This window comes from Dipodomys spectabilis, unplaced genomic scaffold (genome assembly GCF_019054845.1).
Source record: "Dipodomys spectabilis isolate Male_0828 unplaced genomic scaffold, ASM1905484v1 ptg000365l, whole genome shotgun sequence".
Classification (NCBI taxonomy): domain Eukaryota; kingdom Metazoa; phylum Chordata; class Mammalia; order Rodentia; family Heteromyidae; genus Dipodomys; species Dipodomys spectabilis.
Genome location: NW_024871042.1, coordinates 4,529,316 through 4,551,090, shown reverse-complemented (window position 1 = coordinate 4,551,090; position 21,775 = coordinate 4,529,316).

Genomic DNA, 21,775 nt, shown 5'->3' with positions numbered 1-21,775 from the left:
AAGATGCTCTCCCTGCATCATCAGGTTTGCTCAGCCCATCTCTGATCTAGCCAGCTTGGTGAGAAGGTCCTTGAGAGCTCAGACTTAATCTCACACTGTTAGCTGCTCACTGAAAGTACATACCACCTGAGCTTCTGCTCTTTTCCAGGGAAGTCTACACTCCTGCAGGACCCTTCTAGGCCACATCCAAAAGCATCCAACAAAGAAGTCAACACCCTGGCGCAGCACGACCTCAAGCTATAAGGAAGTGGGTCCATGGATAAATGCCTTAAACTCTAATCCTTTCAGAACATTCTCTGTGCTTCTGAGTAAAATCAAGCTCTGTTGCTCACTCACAGCAACACATTTTCAATTTTGTTCTGACTCTTTCCCTGTCTCATCCTGCTTGCTCCTCCTACCTGCTTCACAGGTTCACCTACCAGAAAACTGCCAACACCCACGTCTCTTGTCTCCATCTCAAAATAGATTTTATAACTGAATCTTAGGACCTCAATAATGGCTTTGTCAATCAAGAAATGCCCTTCCTTTTTGTCCCTGATCTCTCAACAAATAAAAGCCACATGTACTAGGAGGAACCATTCAATATGCTCATTCTTTTGGATCTAACCCAGGGCTTCAGGTTATCTTTGGCCTCTGACCTGATCATTCTTAAAAGACAAACTAGCTACCAATTCCAAAGGTGATGGATGAGACAGGGTGAAGGGTGCCAAAGCAGGACAGTTATTGCTTTTGCAGTAAGAGTCAAAAACATGTGGCCAGGAAGCCAACTGTCCCTAAATTATCTAATTCCCAGGACTCAGTCAGACACATTAAATATACATACCCAGAGCAGTGCCTAAAAAGGGAAAATTAATCATGACAAATTTAAGATATACTTTGGGCCCACATTTTTGTGCCTGACCAATCTTCCTATGTATCTAAGAGGAGAGAATCAGGGCTATGCGCCTCAGGACCTAATGACCCCTATGACTAAAAGCAGGTGAGGTGCATGACAAGTTGACCTTTAGAACAGTTCCCTGAGCACACAAGCAGTCAGGACCTCCTCCCCACCTGCTCCATCCTGACCTCTATAGCGAGTCACCTTTCCTGCCTTCAGCTTGGCCACTAATCCATCAAAGGGAAAAAGACAGCCCTCCCTCTTTTAGAAACAAAACATCTTCAGAGCTCAGAAACTAGAGCCACTGACACTCCTGAAGGGATTTCCGAGGAAGTTGTCAGAGGGAAGGTATAGAGAGCTTCAACACCTTCAATCCAGGACTCAAGCTGATTAAGGGCCTCATGTATACCAATACAGCACCAAGCAGGATATAGAAATGAAGACAAATGACTGCCTACCTTCAGTTCAGAGGTGTGGCTTAAGTAGTAGAGTGCCTGCCTAATATCTTCAGTGTGGTAGGGGTGTAAGATGGGGTTTGTGGAAGTAGTTAGTTAGGAGTAACATTTGTGATTGGACTAAGGCCTTTCTTGAAGTAATGAGTTAGCCATCATGGGAGTTCATCTTTTCCCTCTTGCTCACCTTCCTGCTTGCTCTTCTGCTACAAAATCATCACCAAACCAACCAAAGGCTACCAGCAAAACTTGTGTTTTCCAACCCCCAAAACTGTGAGTCAAACTTTCCTTTATAAATTACCCAGTCTCAAGTATTTTGATATAGCAAGAGAAAACAATTTAGACATCTGCTCATGCTCTGGGAGTTCCTCTGTGAAGAAGTAGCTTCTTCTACAAGATCAAGCCAAGCCTACAGTTACACCTTCTTCTGCAGCCACCTAGGCTGGCCTAACAGCACCCATCAAGCAGCTCATCTAGCATACATTTGTTTGCTATAGTTACGGGGGCTCACATTCAACCCAAGTCATGACATTACACTTGAAATCCATGAGACATTTTAAAAAACATTTTATTATTATTATCTTTGAGTAGTTGTACAAAGAAGTTCCCATTCTACAAAACAGTATATGAATACAAGGTGTCTGACAACATTGCATGAGACTTTTTTTTAACATTTGAAGTAGAACTTGAGAGAAAACTTGTGAATGCCTAGTGCTCTACCAACTAAGACATACCTCCAACCCCAGAATATTTCTGATTAAAGATAGCATGGAATGTAGATTCTCTCCCTCTACCTTAAAGATAACCTCAACATGCAGAGCACATATGGCTCACACCTGTAATCCTAGTTACTCAGGAAGCTGAGATGTGAGGAATTGAGGTTTGAAGCCAGCCTTGGTTTCTAAGAGTCTGTGAGACTCTTATCTCCAATTAACCACAAAAAGCTGGAAGTGGAGCTGTGACTCAAGTAGTAGACTGCTAGCCTTGGACACAAAAGCTCAGACATAGCACCCAGGCCCAGAGTTCAAGCCCTAGAACTGGCACACACACACAAAAGAACATAATTTCCATGGAATCCCAATATATTTAGATATATTCACCAGAGCTTTTCTAAATCTCAAAAGATTTCTCAATTCCAAGATTTTTTTAAAATAATTTTTATTGTGAAAATACTGTACAGAGGGGTTACAGTTACATGAACAAGGTAATGAGTACATTTCTTATCCAGCATTGTTGCCTCTTCCTTTGTTTTCCCCTACCGTCTCTTCCCTCCTACCTCCACAACTACACTCCTCCCACCCCCGCCTAGATTGTAAAGTTCGTTTTTCAACATAGTGTCTTGTACATCTTATTGTTACAATGGGTCAACCTGTATTCCCTAGTTAAACATTTTGGTTTTTTCCCTTCCTCTCCCCAAATTATACCGACATCAAATACAGTGACAACAGAGGTTATACTGTGGGGAAGGAACATATAAAGCAACAAAAAAAAAAAATCACATGGCACCTTATAAATACGTTAGAAATAATAGCAAGAAAGAAAAAACCACTTGTGTCCCTATCTTGGGAAACGGAAAGACTTGGAAAAAATTATATTAAGTGAAGTAAGCCAGGCCCAAAGAAATATAGGTCCCATGGTTTCCCTTATTTGCAATAATTAGTATATGTCTGGGACAAGTAGAAAAGGTCAAAAGCTATGACCAAATAAGATGAAGTTAAGTTAAGCGAAATTCCAAGATTCTTAAATCAGCCCACTGCCAGACTGAAGTGAATTAAAGATAGCTGCAAAGTCTTTAATATTGTTCTCATCCAAAGATAGGTGTGAGGTCCACCCTTAAATCTAGGATTTAGGGACTTGCTTCTTCAAAAGACTATGCTAAAATGGAATCCTAAGAGTTCCAGGATTAGGTCATAAGATGTCACACAGTCACCTATGTCAAAAGAACTCATCCTCAGAAGATTCCCATTCAGACCCAATACTAGGGAGCCAGAAATCTAAGCCACATTGAGAGGCCTCATGTCAGTACCCTGTTGACAGCCTCAGGCAAAAGCCTGCATCAACTCTCAGCTATATAAGTGAGCTACTTCAAAGATCCAGCCAAGTTGAGCCCCCGTATAGCACCAGTCACCATCTAAATGCAACTACTAATACTACAGGTTTGTCTGAGAGCATTCTGCCCAGATAAGTCAAGCCAACCCACAGGAAATAGAAATAAACTATTGCTTGCAGTCACCAAGTTTTGTTGTCTAGTAAGTTGATAATAAGAGCACATGCACTTCAAGGTCCTCTAACCCACCTTCCCTCCATGGTTGTTTGTCACTTCTCTTGGGGACCAGAGAATTCAAACAGATCCCTTACCTCCAAACATGTACAGAATACTACAACTGGAATATCAGGAGAGGATAGAGAGCCTCTCAAAACTAAGTACTTCAAAGAGAAAAGGGGCAATTCAGTAATGTGGCCAAGCCTATAAGCTGGCTTACTTGACTCTCAACTCATGTCTCAGCTATAACTCTGTGCAACCTATTATCTGTTCCAAAGCAGAGAAGGCAGCATTATGGACACAGGTTCTGCCCGTCCTAACTCCTTTCCTGGCAAAGTTACCTTGAGAGTCATGACAGTATTGCTTCTAATGTAACCAAAGAATTTATCTGGTCTCCAAGAGCTAATCATATGGACTAGAAGGACAAACTGCCAGATGACACTCATTCAAATTATTTCCTATACCTGTATTTAATATCTACTGTGTACCAGAAGATGAGTTGAGGATAGATATAAGGGGCTCCCGCAGGAGTAAAATAGTCACTTCCCTGAAACTATTGACCTAGACCAGATCATAGGCACAAACTCCTCCAATACTATGAGATGAATAGCCTAAAAGCTTTGTCTATGAAGTGCCATAACATACAAATGGCTGCTTTTAGAAAACAAGTTTCCAAAGCATGAGAGCATATAAGTTGACCTTGAAGAATAAGCAGAAATTGGCAGAAGGAAAGAGTGCTCAAAGTCTAAAACATGCTTATACAATAGATGTCAAGTGAGTCTGAGACACAGTATTAGAAACTGAGAGTGAGACTAAGATTGATAAAGGCAGGGCTTACAGATTAGGACAGCCATTTGGGAATTTATACTGGGGGATGAATCAGACAATGAATATCAGTAACAGACTAGATCTAAGTTTTGCCGCAGTGATTTTGGCATTAGAGAGTGTTGACTAGAATTCTGCATTAGTCAATTTTGCTGAGCTACAAAAACTCCAAAATCATAATGGCATTTATCTCTCATTTTTACAACTGTATTTTGGCTAAGTATAGCTAACCTGGCATAAGACTGGCTGATCTTGGCTCTGGACCAGATCTGGTTCAACTTTGGTCTCTTATCCTACTCTTATCTTAACCTGTCTCTTATTCTTCTGAGCCAGAAGCTAGATAGCTCAAGATAGCAAGATGCCCAAGATAGAGAATTTGTTTCTCCTGGCCATGGCTGGAGTGAAGGAGGAGTCCAGCTGTGAAAGCATACTTTAAGCCTCTGTTCATATCACAGTTGTCAACTTCATCTGCCAAGCCATACCACCAAGCCTCAAGTCAAGGATATGCACCTATGACAGAAGAATGAAGAATTGGGACCAATAATTCAATTAACCACAAACCAGATAAAGTAGAAATAAAGAAGACCACTGGTCTCCTGGCAGACAGAAGAAATATTAAAAGCCAGAAGACTGCTTTGGAGGGAAGCAAACATCCTTATTGTACACTTAATTCAGCAGCTACATAGAATGACTTGTGGTTGCTGTTGGCTGCCAATGACTTCAGTCCTACAAACATAAGGATATGAATTAAGCTAACAACTGGGAATACCCCAAGCCTTATTATGTGAAAAGGTAACCCCTGCCAACACCTTAATTTCAGCCTGACAACGCTCAGTGAAAGACCCAGCTGACCTACAGCTGACCTACCATTGAAATGATGTTGTAATTTATTTATAGTGCTCTAAAGTTAAAAGTTTATAATAATTTTTATATAGTAATGGACAACTATTAAGACCCTGATCCACAGATTGGCAATCTACAGCAGGTACAACAGCCAACAAGCTGTGGTTGAATATCAATGAGAACTGAGACTTTCCTGCTCTACTTTCCTCTTTATATATCTTATCTTTGTGGTCCACAATGACTGTTGAATCTCCAGAAATCCTAGATACATTCCAGACACAGGAAAATATACCACAGATATTGTGGCTAGTAGCGTTTCTGCCAGGACAGCATTAAAAAATGTGTATTATGGATCTTCATTACACTAGACAAGAGGTTCCTCTGTGGATTTTTTCCCACTGCATAAACACATCTCTTTTTGTCAGTGTGACTGAGAGGATTTATGGATCACAAACTTCATCTCTTCAGAAAGCCCTACATGTGACTGCACTGTGATCTTTTCTCCCTCCTGAAATAAAAGCAAAAGATCATCTAACTACACTTTGGCTCCTCTTCAGATCACACTTTCCTGGCAGTGAATTCCCTAATTTTAGCATCTTTCGCAATCTGAATAGGCTAAGACTTTACCAAATTATTAAATATTCATTACTTCTTCCTTAACATATCTATCTGCAAAATATCAATTCTCACAATTTACACACACATCAAAAAGAAAGTAATCTGTACCTTCAAAACTATGACAGAGATATCTTTCACTAAATACATGTCTCAAGTTCTGCTTTCCATAAAGTAATAGGACAACAATTCATTTATGTTTTCTGCTTCTATATAACAAAAGTCTCTTTTCTTCTGGTTTCCAATAACACATTCATTTCCTTGTAATTGTTCACTAAGTGCACATTTAATATTGTTATTTGTGTCACTGTCTGGCTTATGACAATATAAGAATCCCTGAAACAATACAAACTTTTTCAACCATGCTGCTCACTTCCTCCCAAGTCATCAAAGGAAGCATCTTCAGAATCTATATTTCTACCAACAGTTGTCCATAAAGATCTAGGCTCTTTCTATCACAGTCCTCAGAATTCTTCTAGCCTTTACCCACTGCCAATTTCCAAAGCAACTTCCATGCTTTTAAATCTTTGTTACTGTAGAAACCTCATTTTCAAGTATCATGGGTCAATATTAACTACCCATAGCTTCTGCAGTAAATGGCCACAAACCTACTAGCTTAAAACAACATAGATATAATCCCTTCTGGTTCTGGTAGCCATAAAATATACACATAAAAGGTATGGGAAGGTGGCTCAGTGGTACAGTGTTTGCCTCGCATGCATGAGGCCCTGGGTTTGATTCCTCAGCACCACATAAGCAGAAAAGGCCAGAAGTGGCTCTGTGGCTCAAGTGGTAGAGCACTAGCCTTGAGCTGAAGAGCTGAGGGACAGCACCCAGGTCCAGAGTTCAGGCCCCATGACAGACAGAAAAAAACAACATAAAAATACACATGGAAGAACTGCACCTTTTCCAAGGCTTCAGGTAGAATCTATTTTCTTTCCCTTTTCAGGACTACAGGTTATCTGCTTTCCTTGGATCACAGCCTCATCCTCAGATCACTCAACTTCATTCTTCCATCTTATCTCCATCTCTTTTTATGAAAAACCTAATGGTTACATTGGGTTCCATCATACAATCCAGCATAATCCAAGATCCTTAACTTTATTACAACTGCAAAGTTTCTTTCACCATGGTAAGCAATGGGACATTTATGTGTTCCAAAACTGAAGAGGTAAATATCTTTTTATTCCCCTGTTCATTATACTGTGATAATGAATACATGACACTGTGCATGGTCAAAGCACATGGAACTTTAGAACACAAAGAATGAAGTTTAACATATGCAAATTTTGACAATATTTCAGGTGCTAGGCAATCCAAGTATGCAACAACAAAATGGAACCAGGACTCCTCAGAAAAATTGCTAAAGGGTAGGACTGGGGCAGGAAATGTACAGGATGAACCTGGAACATCTTACACTAGCTTAAAGTAAGATATTCTCAAAAAAAAGATAAAAAATTAAGGGTCAGTAATTGTGGTGTGTATCTGTAACCCCAGCCTTTCAAGAGGCAGAGACAGGAGGATTATGTTAGCATAAGACCTTATCTAAGAAACAAGCTAAAAGCAAAAGGAATAGAAGTGTGATTCAAACAGCAGAGTACTTGTCTAGCAAGCACAAGAACCTGGATTCAATCTCCAGGACTGCTAACACACATACACTCACACACACACACACACACACACACACACACACACACACACACACACGATAGAGCTATGTCAAAAGGACACAAATGCTAACTAAACAGCTCCCAATGGCCAACTCTGAAGCAATTTGAGCAACCAAATTAACTAGTATTGAATTATAGCTAAAAATGTAAAATATGACTCCATTGTAATGTAAGAAATTTTTGAATAAAATAAGGAGAGAAGAAAACAGTCCCTGAATAGAATAATTCTAAATAACGCCTACAGATATTCCAACCTCAGGGAGATGCCACCTAACTGGCTACTCAGTAAAAGAGAGCTATAATTAGAAGCTTCTATCCACAGAGGGAAAATAGGACAAGAGTTACTTCAGAGTGGAGGGATTAACAAGCACTCCCTCATCCAGGTGATTAGGATTCACAACAAGAGAGAGATGGGTAATTTTAATACAATGTAGCTTTGATACATCCTAAGGATGTTACTTTCCCTGTTCCTCCCAAGAACACATCTCTCTAGTCTAATCATGAGGGAGCAAAGTCAGACAAAACCAATAGAGAACCACCCTACAAAATATACTCTTCAAAACTGTCAAAGTGATCAAAACAGGGGAAGTCTGAAACTTACCACAGCCAATCCAAACTAAGGAAGCATGACTGCTAAACATACTATGGTATCCTGGATGAGATCCTAGAACAGAAAAAAAGACTTCAGGTTAAAACCAATCAAGTCTGGGCACCAGTGTTTCCCACCTATAATCCTAGCTACTCAGTAGGCTGAGCTCTAAGGACCATGGTTCAAAGCCAGTCCAGACAAGGAAGTCCATGAGACTCTTACCTCCAATCAAACACCAAAAAAAGCTCGAAGTAAATCTGTGGTTGAAGAGAGCTAACCTTGAGCAAAAGAGCCCACGTATAGTGCCCAGGCCCTGACTTGAAGCCCCAGGCCAAGAAAAATTTTAAAGCAAATCTAAATAAAGTACAGACTTTAATAAGAATGTAAAAGCATTGGTTTATTATTGTAACAAATATCCCACACTAATATAAAATATTAATCCTATGGGAAACTAGGTTGAGACAGATGGAAGCTCTTTGCATGTTCTCTGTAAATTTGAAATAATTATAAAGTATAAACTTTATTTCAACAGGGAGGACATTGAAGTGCTTATACTGGAGAGAGTACTGTAATAATCCCTGAGAAGGCAGTGTTGTTAGACTTAGAAAAGGAAGTTGCTTCAGTATAAAAGATTTCTGGAGGTCACTAATGGTCAGAGGGTCTGAGATGGTAATGGCCCTCAGAACAGGGTCCACAAGAATAGTCAGGAGGTTATAAGTCCCTGGTTACAAGCCGCCATGATTTCCAGTGGTGCCCATGAAATCCATCAAATTCACTTTGGCTACTAAAATCCTCAGTTACATAGTGTCTTAGTCTGTTGTATGCTGCTATAATAGTTTGCCTCAGACTGGATAATTTACAAACAATACAAGTTAATCTTGTTCATTGTTCTGGAGGCTAGGAAGATCAAGTGTATAGTTGTATAGCACTTGGCTTGGACCGTGTCAGCATGATACAGGGCAGTCAAAGCTCTCCTAATAGAAAGAAAAATCAAGGGAGGGGTGGGTATTACAATCCCATTCACAGTAACCAACCCACTCCACAAGAATGGCATGAATCCATCTGTGGGGATATAGCTCTGAGAACTTAATTACCTCTTAAAGGTACCATCTCTTAGTAGAGCTACACTTGTAATTATATTTCAACATGAGTTTTGGAGGGGCTGGTAGATTGAATAAATGAGATTCAAGCCAAAAATCAAATATCAGTGTGAATAAAAATGTCAAAAGACAAACTCTAATCATTTAAAGGTCTATAATTTTATGAACTTAGAAACTTGGCCTCAACAGATGCTGTCTAAAGATCATAAGTTGAAATAGCTAAAAGCTTAGGACAAATATGCTGAGATTCTATCCAATGCTAAAACACTCTTAACTGTGATCTTTTAGCTTGACCCATTCTTCTTAAATAATACTCCTTATCCCTCTTATAAAACATGTCCAGTGCTGCTTCTAAAAGAGACTAAAAGAACCCAGAAAAGTAAGTTTTGGTCAAATTTATTTGGCTTTAGCATTCAGCTCCCCAACAGAAATCCAGGTCAGTCAATCAGAATGTAATTTGTTGAAAGCATGCATTTGAACATGAACATCAGCCAACCCAATGCGAGAGAAAGAAATACGAAGCCTAACTGTGGGGCCCGCATTTAGAGAATGGAGCTGCCCAGAAGCTTGGCTGAGATTGGGTATTTTGAAGTAAATACACGAAATTGAGCAGTTTCCTGGTTTCTGTCAACCAAAGATTAGGAGGCAGAAGTTAAATGCAGACAATTTCCCCTCCACAAATGAAATGTGGTGTTCAGGAAGCTCTTTGTAAAGCGTTTCACTGTGCACTGTGAGAGATAAAAACACTTGAACCAAAACTCTTCTGGTCATGTTAGTAAGGATTAGGTGCTATAATCCACAGCTCCAGAAGTCCATACATACTCGTCCTCCTCCCCACAAAACCCTCCACATAAGAGAAGGATTCAGCAATGAAATGAACTACTAACATGATGGGAGTGAGGGGGAATGAATGTTGGGATGGTTTGGGTTTGGGTTTGGTTTGTGCTTTTGTTGTCTGGCTGGCTGGTTGGTTGGTCAGATAAATGGATGGATGGATGGATGGATGGATGGATGGATGGATGGATGGATGGATGGATGGATGGGTGGGTGGGTGGGTGGGTGGGTGGGTGGGTGGGTGGTTATTTTGTTGTTTGATGTTAGTATTCCTTTCTTTTTGTTTTCCACCCCCGCCCCCTGTGGTACTAGGGCTTGAACTCAGGATCTCCCACTTGCTTAGCTTGCTTGCTCAGCTAACACTCTACCAATTGAGCCACATTTCCAGCCTGGTTTTTAGCTGGTTATTTTGAAGATGGTATCTCTCGGCCTTTTCTGCTCAGATTCGCTTCGAACTATAATCCTCTGGATCTTTGGTAATAATTTTATTGTTAATGTGTTGTACAAAGGGACTATCATTTCATAAGTCGGATAATGAGTACATTTCTTTTTTTGGACAACGTCATTCCTTCCTTTACTTTTTCCCAGTTTTCCCCTCTCATCCCTGTCTACAAGTTACATGGGTTATTTTTCACTGCACATGGCATAGCATGATTTTCTCTTATTTCTTTAACCAAACTATAAGTCCCTTGAAGCATGGCCTGATTGGTCTTAGCATCCTGAGCCTGGTCCAACAAACATCATAAGCTTACTCACCAAGAGGTCATATAAATTCCATGAACTTATGCCTGAAAGGCAGCAGTTTTGTTTGATGATTTACGCACTACAAAGGCTTTGTCAAGAGCCTTCCTGCAAGGAGGTGAAATGCCGGTTCCTTGGGTCTAGGTGAAAAATAAGAAACAATAGAAAGTCTTCAGACCAGACTTCCCTTCAAATAATAGCCAACATCCCAAAGCAGTCCTCACTTGGCATTCCTCTACTGGGAAGAGCACATTCAGACCTGGCCCAGGGAGTCTTATTCTACTCATTCCACATCTGCTGTGTTTGTAGGTTAGGGGAGCTAATTAATACCAAATACAAGAAAGGGGTAGAACTATTTAAGTTTGATATGACACAATGACTATCTTTGACCTTTCTCTTGAAAAAGAAAAAAGAAAAATTACCTGAATCTGTATATAAGTAGGTGGAAATAATTACAGATTTTCACTAAGGAAGGAAACCAACAGCAGACAAAATGCAAGCACTTTCTAATTCATCTCTCTTCTGTCACTTCAAAGGGCAGCCTTGAACTTCCCACCTACACTTTGGTATCTGGCCTGTCAGGAGAAACATGTCTATGTTCCTACACTTTACTGCTGCCAGCTCAGCTGCTGCTGAAGATAAGGATGCTCATCACACAGCCCTGAAATAGCCCTCCGACTGCCAAGATTCAGACTGAAAGAAATCATTTAGTTTTTAATGCACCAGATACTTCTTGTCACTAATTCTGGGGCAAGGAAGCTATGACACATTTCAGCAGGGTAGCAGGACCTCTAGATGATTCTATGCAATAACCTCCCCTAGGAACCAGGTTCTTCTTAATATGCAAGCCAGTTCTAGGAGAAATTGCAGTATGTTATAGCTGTACCACTTCATTCAGAGCTGTAGGCAGCAGCTGACAGTCAGTATTTCCCATGACTTGAAAGGGTGTTATGGCCGTAATGGTGAAGACTTGTGACTTGTTCTCATTGACATTGCTTTATACACTGAGGGGTTCCTGGTCTACTCCAGTCACACTCCTTCCTTTGACCCAGGAGGCTTGTGAAATGCAATATTCTGATGATAGCTCTCTTCTCTTCTGGCTTCCAAGGTGCTAAAGATGGTTGCTACAAGGTATAAATGGTTCATATAACAAGTTTATGTGTGGATAAGTCATGCCCAAGTATTATGGACCATATATAGTGCACCCTGTCCAGATGGGTAGAAAAAGGGAGGCATATATTCTGGAGACTTCTGCTTCCAGGAACAGCTGGCTAGACAACTAGATTAAGTAGTCAACACCTCTCATGTAAAAACTATCTTAAAAGCACTCATGTTCTAACAAGATACAAAGCTTGTAAAGTGTGGCCTCTGCCTGCTTTTACTCTGGTTGCTTCAATTAGCAAGTGACAATGATATAGAACGCTCAGAGGCCTCTCCAAGGAAAAAGAGGGAATGAAGAAACTTGTAATTCAGGCACTGGTGGTAAGATTACATGCCTGTAAAACTAGCTACTCAGGAGGCTGAGATCTGAAGATCGTGAATCAAAGCTAGCAGTAAAGTCTGTGAGAACATTATCTCCAATAACCTACTGAGAAAAAGCCAGAAATGGCAGTGTGGCTCAAGTGGTAGAGCACTACTAGGCTTGAGCAAAAGACAGTGAGGGACAGCGCCTAGACTCACAGTTCAAGCCCCAGTACTGACAAAAAGATAAACTAAGAAAGAAATTTGTAGTCTGGTTTATTGGGCAGGTAGAGCTTGTGTTACTGTAGTATGGTGTGAGCAGTCATTGATGGCCATAATGATGACTCTCCAAGGATATTCATACCATGTATATGCCCTGCTTAGCAGCTCTTAGAAAGCCTTCATTGCCTAGTGTCGTGATGTTGAAGTTGCCTTGACTGAAAGGCATTTATGAAAAATATCTATGCCATATTTCCAGAGAACAAGTTTATAAATGAAATGATATTTGCTCATAAGTATTTTTAAATCAATCAACCAAAAACATATGCTAAGCAATATTTTAAATATGAACCCAAATAATCTCAGCATAAGACTAAAAATCCCTTTGAATCTGTGATAGTTCTTATTCTGTAGAAGTCAAAGGGTATTTATCATCTAACCGGAATCAAAGCAATCTGAAGGCCAGAGGCCTTCAGAAGTTACCCTGTCACTCCTTGCTAAAATGAAGTAGCTCAGCTAGCCGAAGTGAACAGCATGAGATGCTGTCTCCCTGGACACAGGCAGAATAGGCCAGTGGGATGCTCTGTATTCTTAAATTCATACTGGAGCCTTAGCAAACTAAGCACATGAAGGTAGAGTCAGAGGATTATGCTTCAGACTCTGTGGAGTGCTTTCCAAGTGATACCCCATCACCTGTCCAGTCAATAAGGGAGCTACCATCTAACTACTTCCTGTATGGATGGGTAGAGCAGCCAATGTCAGTAAGACATTAGCAAGCAAGCACAAATGAATAAATAGTCTAGTCTACTTAATAGAGACAGTAAGATTAATGGTCTATTCAAATGTTAAAACCATTTGCCACAATCTCTCAACCAGTTACAGTTGTTCCTCCACAATGCCATCAAAACCACTTTCATTCCAAACTATGTCATCTGGTCCCTAGGACTCTAAACCTTATCCTGTCATATTTCTCTGCTCCCAGTCTTTTTTTTGTCGGTCGTGGGGCTTGAACTCTGGGCCTGGGCGCTGTGCCTCAGCTCTTCAGCTCAAGGCGAGCGCTCTACCACTTGAGCTACAGCGCCACTTCCGGTTTTCTGGTGGTTTATTGGAGATAGCAGTCTCATGGTCTCTCCTGCCCGGGCTGGCTTTGAACCACGATCCTCAGATCTCAGCCTCCTGAGTAGCTAGGATTACAGGCGTGAGCCACCAGCGCCTGGCTCTCTGCTCCCAGTCTTGCTTGTTACTGCCCACTCTGCTCACAACAGCTCAGAATCTTTGTGAAGTGGTCACTCCCTGCTTTCAGCCTCCCATAGGATTCTATCACAAGAATCAAATCCATAATACTTACCTGACCTTGAAGGCCCTATCTTATCTAAGTCCCACCTTCCTCTTTTCCACAGTCTCCTCATTTTTGTCTTGTTTGTAGTGTTGCCAGGCACATTGGCTCCGTGTCAAGCAAGCCTTGGCCCACATTTAGTCTGTTCCCACCTCAGTACAACTGTCCTTGCTGCCTGGATGCTCCTTTGCCAGGTGAACCATGGCTGGGTTCACCATGTGCTTCACTGTCACCTCTCCACAGGTGCTCCCAAACACCATAGCCAAAACATAGTCCTTTCCAACCCAGCACTTGCTACTCAACCCAGCACTTGCTACTACCTAGTTTCCTTCTGTTGACTCTGTGGCAAATAGTAGTTCCAGAAACTGTCTTGCTTTCTTAGGAAAACATTTGGTTTTTATGTTTTTCTTTCTCTTCCTCCTAGAATCTTAAAATCAGGTACTCATCTTGTCCAGAGGACTATGACTAATACCCAGAAAAGAGCTCAATTTTAAAGACTCACAGAAGTCTTTAATAACAAATGCTTAAATAATTCTAAGATTTACATTGGCTACCATTTTGTTTCAAAAGAATAAATAAGCTGAGCCATAATTTAGTCAAAGGTTTATTTGAGCTGGGCACAGTGGCTAATGCACATAAATATAGCCACTCAGAGATCCAAAAAACTGTGGTCCAAGGCCAGCCCAGATAAAAAGCTAGCAAGACCCCCATCTCAATCAACAAGCCCTGCTTGGTGGGCCATTCCTATAATTGCAATTACACAGGAAGCATGGGTAGGAGGATTTCAGTCTGAGGCTACCTCTGGACAAAAACTTGAAACTCTATATGAAAAATGAAGCAGGGCTGGGAGTGTAGCTTAGTGGTAGAGTGCTTGCCTAGCGTGCATGAAGCCTGGGGTTCAGTTCCTCTGTACCGCATAAACACAAAAAGCTGGAAATGGTGCCATGGCTCAAGTGGTAGAGTACTACGAGCCTTGAACAAAAAGAAGCTCAGGGACAGTGCCCAGGCCCTGAGTTCAGGCCCTAGGACTCACAAAAACAAAAACAATAAATGAAGCAAAAAAAAAAAAAAAAAAGGCTGTAGGTATAGCTCAAATGATAAAGTGAGTGCTTGCCTAGCATGTACAAAGCCCTGAGTTCAAACCCTAGTACCTCCCCAAAATATTATGATCTGATTGAGAAGTTGCTTGTCATTAATAAGCAAGTAAAGTGAGTGCTTGCCTAGCATGTACAAAGCCCTGAGTTCAAACCCTAGTACCTCCCCAAAATATTATGATCTGATTGAGAAGTTGCTTGTCATTAATAAGCAAGTAACATTCTGACATACATCTTCCTTTTGATTCATTTTCTTCTCATTCCCTAATATAAACAAAAATGCCAACCAACATTCAATCTAGAACTACGCTCACCCGGCAATTACACCCATTCCTTTGGTAGAAGTGTTGGCAAAAAGCAAAGAAAACATTCTGTGAAAATCAACTGTCTACATCAAATTTGATAATATATAGGATTGAATATTCTATCATTATTGCTTATAAATTATGTGCTATTCTACATATCAGCAAAATTACAATATGTGTAAGTGCATAAACATATACATTTTTCAGAGAGCCAGTTGTTAGACCTTTGCCAACACATGACTGCCTGGACCCTATGCATGGAGCTTCAGATTCTGCAGGACCAAAATAAGGCCCAAGAATGTGCACTTCTAACACTTTCTGAAAGGATGCTGGTCCTACTCTTCCTGAGACTCCCTTCTGAAAACCTCCAACCTAAAAGAAAAGGAAGCACCCTCATGAGTGTTTCTCTTGATGGATATACTACTCAGCTCCTGCCACTCAGTCACTAGGCATCAATCAAATACAGGCTTCTATTGTAGGAGACATTGTGACTTAATACAAAAAGTCAATATTTGTTCAACAGATGATAAATATTGAGGCCAAAAAACAGAGTGGGGGAGGAAGAGGCAGGCATTAACTCCATCCAACCAGCAGCTATATCACTGGGTCAACAGATTGACCCGACTAGTCTGCCACAGCATTCCAAACCTATGCTTTTCCCCCAGTGTCTCTCCTCTCTTCCCATAATCAATGTAGCCACAAGTTTAAAAGATGTTTTCTTCTACTGAATATAATCTTTACCCATGTGTATTTCTTAAAGTGTTGTTTCATTTTAGTTGTTCTTTGTTACAAGTTTAAAATGAGTTATGTATTTCTTTAGGACCTTTTTAAAACTCAATGTTAGCCAGGCACCAATGGTTCATGACTATAATCCTATTCAGGAGGCTAAGATCTAAGGAATGCTATTTGAAGTACAAGGCAGGAAAATCCATGAGACTCATCTCTAATTAGCCAGCAAAAAGCTGAAAGGAGAGCTGTGGCTTAAGTGGTAGAGTGCTAGCGTTGGGCAAAAAAGCTCAGGGACAGTAGCCATGCCCAGAGTTCAATCTCCAGGACCAGCGTGCATGCACACACACACACACACACACACACACACACACACACACACACACACACACACAAACACACACACATACACACACAAAACCTACAAAAACTAAATGTCATAAATGGGCCCCATCTAAAATCCTAACTACTCAAGAGACTGAGATAGGGAGAATCATGGCTCAATGCCAGCCTACCAGAAATAACGGTTAGACTCCATCTCCAAAATTATCAGCAAAAAGCAGGGCTAGAGGCATGGCTCAAGTGGTACAGTACCAGTTTAGCAAGCCAGCCAGCTGAGTGAGCACAAAGCCATGAGTTCAAACCCCAGTACTGCCAAAAAATCAGTATTAAATTTGCTACATATAACTGTAATTTCAATGAATTGCTTAGTATTAGTGTAAGCATTATGCCCACCTTTGGTCCTCAGCTCCAGCTCCTCCCAGCCCTGGAGTTCCTGCCATACAGCTAGCCCCTCCCTCTCTCTGCTCAGACCCACCTGCACTCCCATCTACCTCACTTCCTACCCCAGCTAGGAAACACAGTCAAGTCATAATCCCAACTCACCTCCTTTACAAGAGCTTTTTGCTTCCACTACAAATGTCTCTGTCTGAATGGGACACACACATAAGCCCTCCGGGTCCTTTAGGTCTGTTTCTTCTACTGATATCTGCAAATGAGGTCCTCCTCAGTATCTATGACCTAGGTGCTAGACAAAGCCAACCTCACCCTCAGTCAGGTCAGCTCTCATTCTTTTCTCTTCACATCAGGCCCTGCCATTGGCTCAGCATCTTCTCACTAAGGCTGAGCTCCTGGGTAGGACATGCTCTGAGAGGAGGGCACAGAGAACAGTGAGTCAGGGGGACTCTCAGGTTACCTCCAAGCAGCATGAAGACCATGGATGCACAACAAGAAGTAACATGGTAGGTGTGAGGAGGAGGCCCCAAGTGGTACAAAGAGATACACAGCATGTATCAAAAAATCAAACCTGATGGTTAGATTTATCCTAAAAACAGCCCCCGAATGCATTTGAAATATATCTTCCGTGTGCATCTAGAATCCTTGATTGCCTAGAATTACTATCTTTTCTTTCAAGCCAGAGGACAAAGGAAATTCACTGATGTTCTGGCCCACAATTAGGAAATCAAACAATCCCAGGGATTCCATAAGGTTGGAAAAAAGCCCTGAATCCTGATGTCTCCTTGGAAGCTGATTGATCTGTCCCCAGAAGTTAATCTCTCAGGAAATTGACCACTGGGGAGCACAGTGACTCACTTGTTTTCAAGCTAGAGGACAGGACAAGCACCTGCTCTTCCATGTATTCAATTGAGCTTTTAAGGCATCGATCTGTTAATGGCCCTGAATGTTCTCTGAGTCTTCTATTAAAAGTACCTCCCGAAGCCAACATTAGCATCGCTGGGACTCAGAGAATACTCTCCAAATGTCAAATGTAAAAGATGAAGTTGGGAGTGGGAGGAAGAGAACAGGAAAAGGAGGTTGAGCTGGGCCCAAGCAAAGGAAGGAAGCAGAAATTTGGACAAGGAAACCTGTTAGGGATGCTATTTCTTTGAGGAAGTGGTTCAAGGAGGGTAACAGAAGTGAAATTGATTAGAATACAAAATGTGTGGAAATCTAACAAGGGAATCCCCTCCCCATAACTGATATAAGCCAACTAAAGAAGAGAGAAAGTCACAGAATCTTCCAGTGGTCTTTTTTCTGTCCATCTGCCTTGAATTATATACAAATTCAGCAGTTATAAGAAGGAAGGGTCTGGGAGAGCCACCAATGACCCTTTTTCTTAGGTGGCTCTACAGGACCTTGATGTTGCCTCATCAGCAAAATGATGGTTTCTAGTATCTTGATATGGATTGTGTAAAATGGATAATGAATGATTTTAAGATATAAGTGTAAGTGTGCTGTGGATAAGACTTCCCTGGTAACTTGTTACGTTAGCTAGTAACTGTAATTGTGACTCTGTAACTCTGTAACTCTGCTTCTGCTGTTTTCTGAACATTGGGAGCACTAACCCAGTGGAACCATCGCCACCCTTTGTTCTGTTCCCCTGCTTCCCACCAGCAAAACCTGGGCGGGAAATTTAAACTTAAGGTGTGCATTTCTTGTAACAATCATTGGCTAAAACCAACACCCAGCCTCCCCCTTTCCCGGTCCTAGCCCAAAATGCTTAAAAGCCGACGTGGGTTGGTACTTGGGGCCTTTTCCTGAGATCCCGACTCCAGGTGCGGTCCTGGAGCATCAGCACTTTTCGCTCAATAAAATCTTTTACATTTTCACTGTGGACTGAGTGGTCTCACGGCCCCTCCCCACTACAATCCCTGTCGGCTCTTCCTGGGATTTTGTGATCACAGCCAAGTTCATTCCTTACTTGTGTGCACACATGGTGAACATGTATGCAAACATACCTACACACATCAGTTCTCTCTTTTTTTTCTATCAACAGTATAATATTCACCCAACTACCTGGGCTATATTTTCCTGCTATTCTTACAATTTCTCATTAACCTCAACATCTGCAGCAGCAAATGGATTCCAATAATAATGATACTAACAGCAATGCCTTTCACAATGATAGTATATGTGGGGGACCTAGGACAGCAGTACATACAACTATACAGTATTTTATAGAGAGCAATGCTTACTACTAGTAATCTATGTTATAATATTTTAAATAGTATTTGCTGTATTTATAGTATGTATAATAGTATAGGCAGTATAGGCACTGTGGTTCTGGAATCAGGGGCCTTACTTCGGGTGAATCTCTCTGGGTCCTTTTCTCTAGTCCCTCTGTTGAACCACGACAGTCATTTTTGTGCCATCTCCCACCTGCCAGCTTCCGCCATGGCTAGAGTGGACAGGCTAGCTATGGTACTGCCATTCACCTGGGGTTTGGCAGCAAAGCTCCCCTGCATGCTGAAGTAGCCAAGCCCTCAGCCTCTTCTCCGTCCTTCTCCTGCTGGGCCCATGGTTCCTCCCCTGGCCTGTTGTTTCTCCCCCTACTCCTCTCCTAGGCCCCTTCAGTGGGCATGTTTCCCTGCACTCCATACAGACTGACTGTGTCCCAACGTCCCTTCTTCCATCCCTTCCCATTTTACCCACACTCCCTGATTCTTCCTCTGTGCTCCCATTTTGGCTCTCAGCAATCAGCTGTCACCTCTACTGCCATAGTCACTTCTGCTGCTGGCTTTCTTTTTCTTTTTCTGTTGGTCATGGGACTTGAACTCTGGGCCTGGCTGGTGTCTCTCAGCTCTTCAGCTCAAGGCGAGCTCTCTGCCACTTGAGCCACAGCGCCACTTCCAGTTTTCTGGTGGATAATTGGAGATAAGAGTCTCACAGACTTTCCTGCCTAGGCTGGCTTTGAACCATGATGCTCAGCTCTCAGCCTCCTGAGTAGCTAGGATTATAGGCGCGAGCCACACTGGCACCCGGTGCTGCTGGCTTCTAACCCTAGCACTCCTGTCCCGCTGGCCTCTGCACCTGGATGTACTCCACACCTCAGTCAACAAAAGTTTCCCAACCCACACTCACACGTCCTGCAAACCTAGCTGTAATTCTGAAGACTGTGGAGCACACTGGAAGCCTGAAATCTCCTGGACCTGCTTCCCCGTCTTCATGAACCTCATCTAAACAATTTGCCTCCATATATCTCTCTTCTTAGACCTACTTTTTTGAACTAAAGGCCTTATATTTGCTATGCAAGCACTCTACCACTGGAGTCCCATCACCAGCCATTTTTGTGGTAGTTTGTTTTGGGGCCTCTGTCTATAATTCTATAATTCTAATTACTCAAGAGATTTGGGAATCGTTGTTCAGAGCCAGCCTAAACAGACAAATCTGCTAGATTCTTACCTTCAATTACCTTGTAAGAAGAGGCTTGGCTCTAGTGATGAAGTGCCAGCTATGAGCAAAAACAAGCTGAGAAAGAACACCAGGCCCTAAGTTCAAGTACCAGACCAAAAAGATTGGTTTCTCTGGGCTTCATTCCACTATTACTCTCTTCTTTAGGTTTTTGCTCCAATCACACACATTGCACAGCCACACCCTCCTCCTGCCCTTATTCAAATTACTCCTTCCACCCAGAAGAGTCTGTCTGCCCCTATGCATAGGTAATGCCTTTCATACATCTCACCTCCAGCATCACCCTCCTCCAGGAAGTCTTCCTGGACTGTGAGAGCCTTTTGTCTGTCTCCCCAAGTCCACCAACATCCACATTTTCCTAGAGTCCCTTACCCTTGTGTACTTAAGATCCTGTTATATGAGCAATTAGGGAGCATGGCACACACCTGGGCTTGGCTCTCTGTCTAGGTCCTCTCAGAATTGCCACATTCTGAAGCCCCAACTTCCCAGACATGTGAACAAACCCAGGGCACCAGTCTAATACCTCCTCCAGAGCTGGTGGAACCCCCTTCATGTCATGTCTATCTGAAAATGGTATGACCGGCCACACCTCTTAGTAAATGGCTCTTTCCGTCACTATGTCAAAACAGCACACCATCCAAATCAACTAATGTTCTTTTATAACATCTTTGCAGTAATTACAAACTATTCCACTGTGTATAAATATTAACACCAGGCATTCACCTGCCATTTGCTGGTGTATTTCAAGTCTTTCCTGTATTTATACAGGATACGTCAATGAATATCTTTAGAACTAAGGTTTTATCACTTTATCAGATTTTCCTTACTCTATCTAGTTTTCTTTTGTTGATGTCCCTCTCTTTTCTAGGTTATAATTCTATGTAAACATGTAATAATCATATTAAGTATGTGCATAGTGAGAATACATATCTGCATTTAAAGTGAAAAATAAACAAAACTTTTATATATCATAAGTTTAAAAAAAGGCTTTATACAGATCTTTAATAATTTATTTGTGATTAAAACCTAGGAAACAGAGCTTTAAAGCTGCTAAAGCTTTTTTTTTGCCTTCTTGAGTTCCAAAAATGATTATATCATTCTTGTTAGGGTTGATGCTACAATTTGAGAAAACTTCATCCCTGCTAACATTGTGGATTATTCAACTAGAGTTCAGAAAAAGTTTCCCTCTGTTAAAAGATGTTATTTTAAAAATATGGAGCTTATGTCTGAAACCTGAAAGAACCTCAGCTAAGACCAGGAGCAGCTAGGCACACCTGTAACCAGACCATGCCTGTAACCAAAAGGCTTTATGTATACCTTCGGTACTCTGCCCCTGCATTTCCATTTAAACCAAATGCTCAAGCCTGTACTTAGGAACCTGGCTAAAGATGAACTGAAGTACTGTCTTCCTGTAACATCATGCCAAATTAAAATGAAATCACATAAGTGATAGGACAAAAGGTGAACAAACACAGTAATGATATTCACCAACTACTATGCTGAAAATGAGCTATACAACTTGGGGTGGGGGAGGGGGTCATGAGGGAAATATGAAAACAAGGACAGAGGTGACACTGTTTAAAAAGAAATGTACTCATAACCTGACCTATGTAACTGTAACCTCTCTGTACATC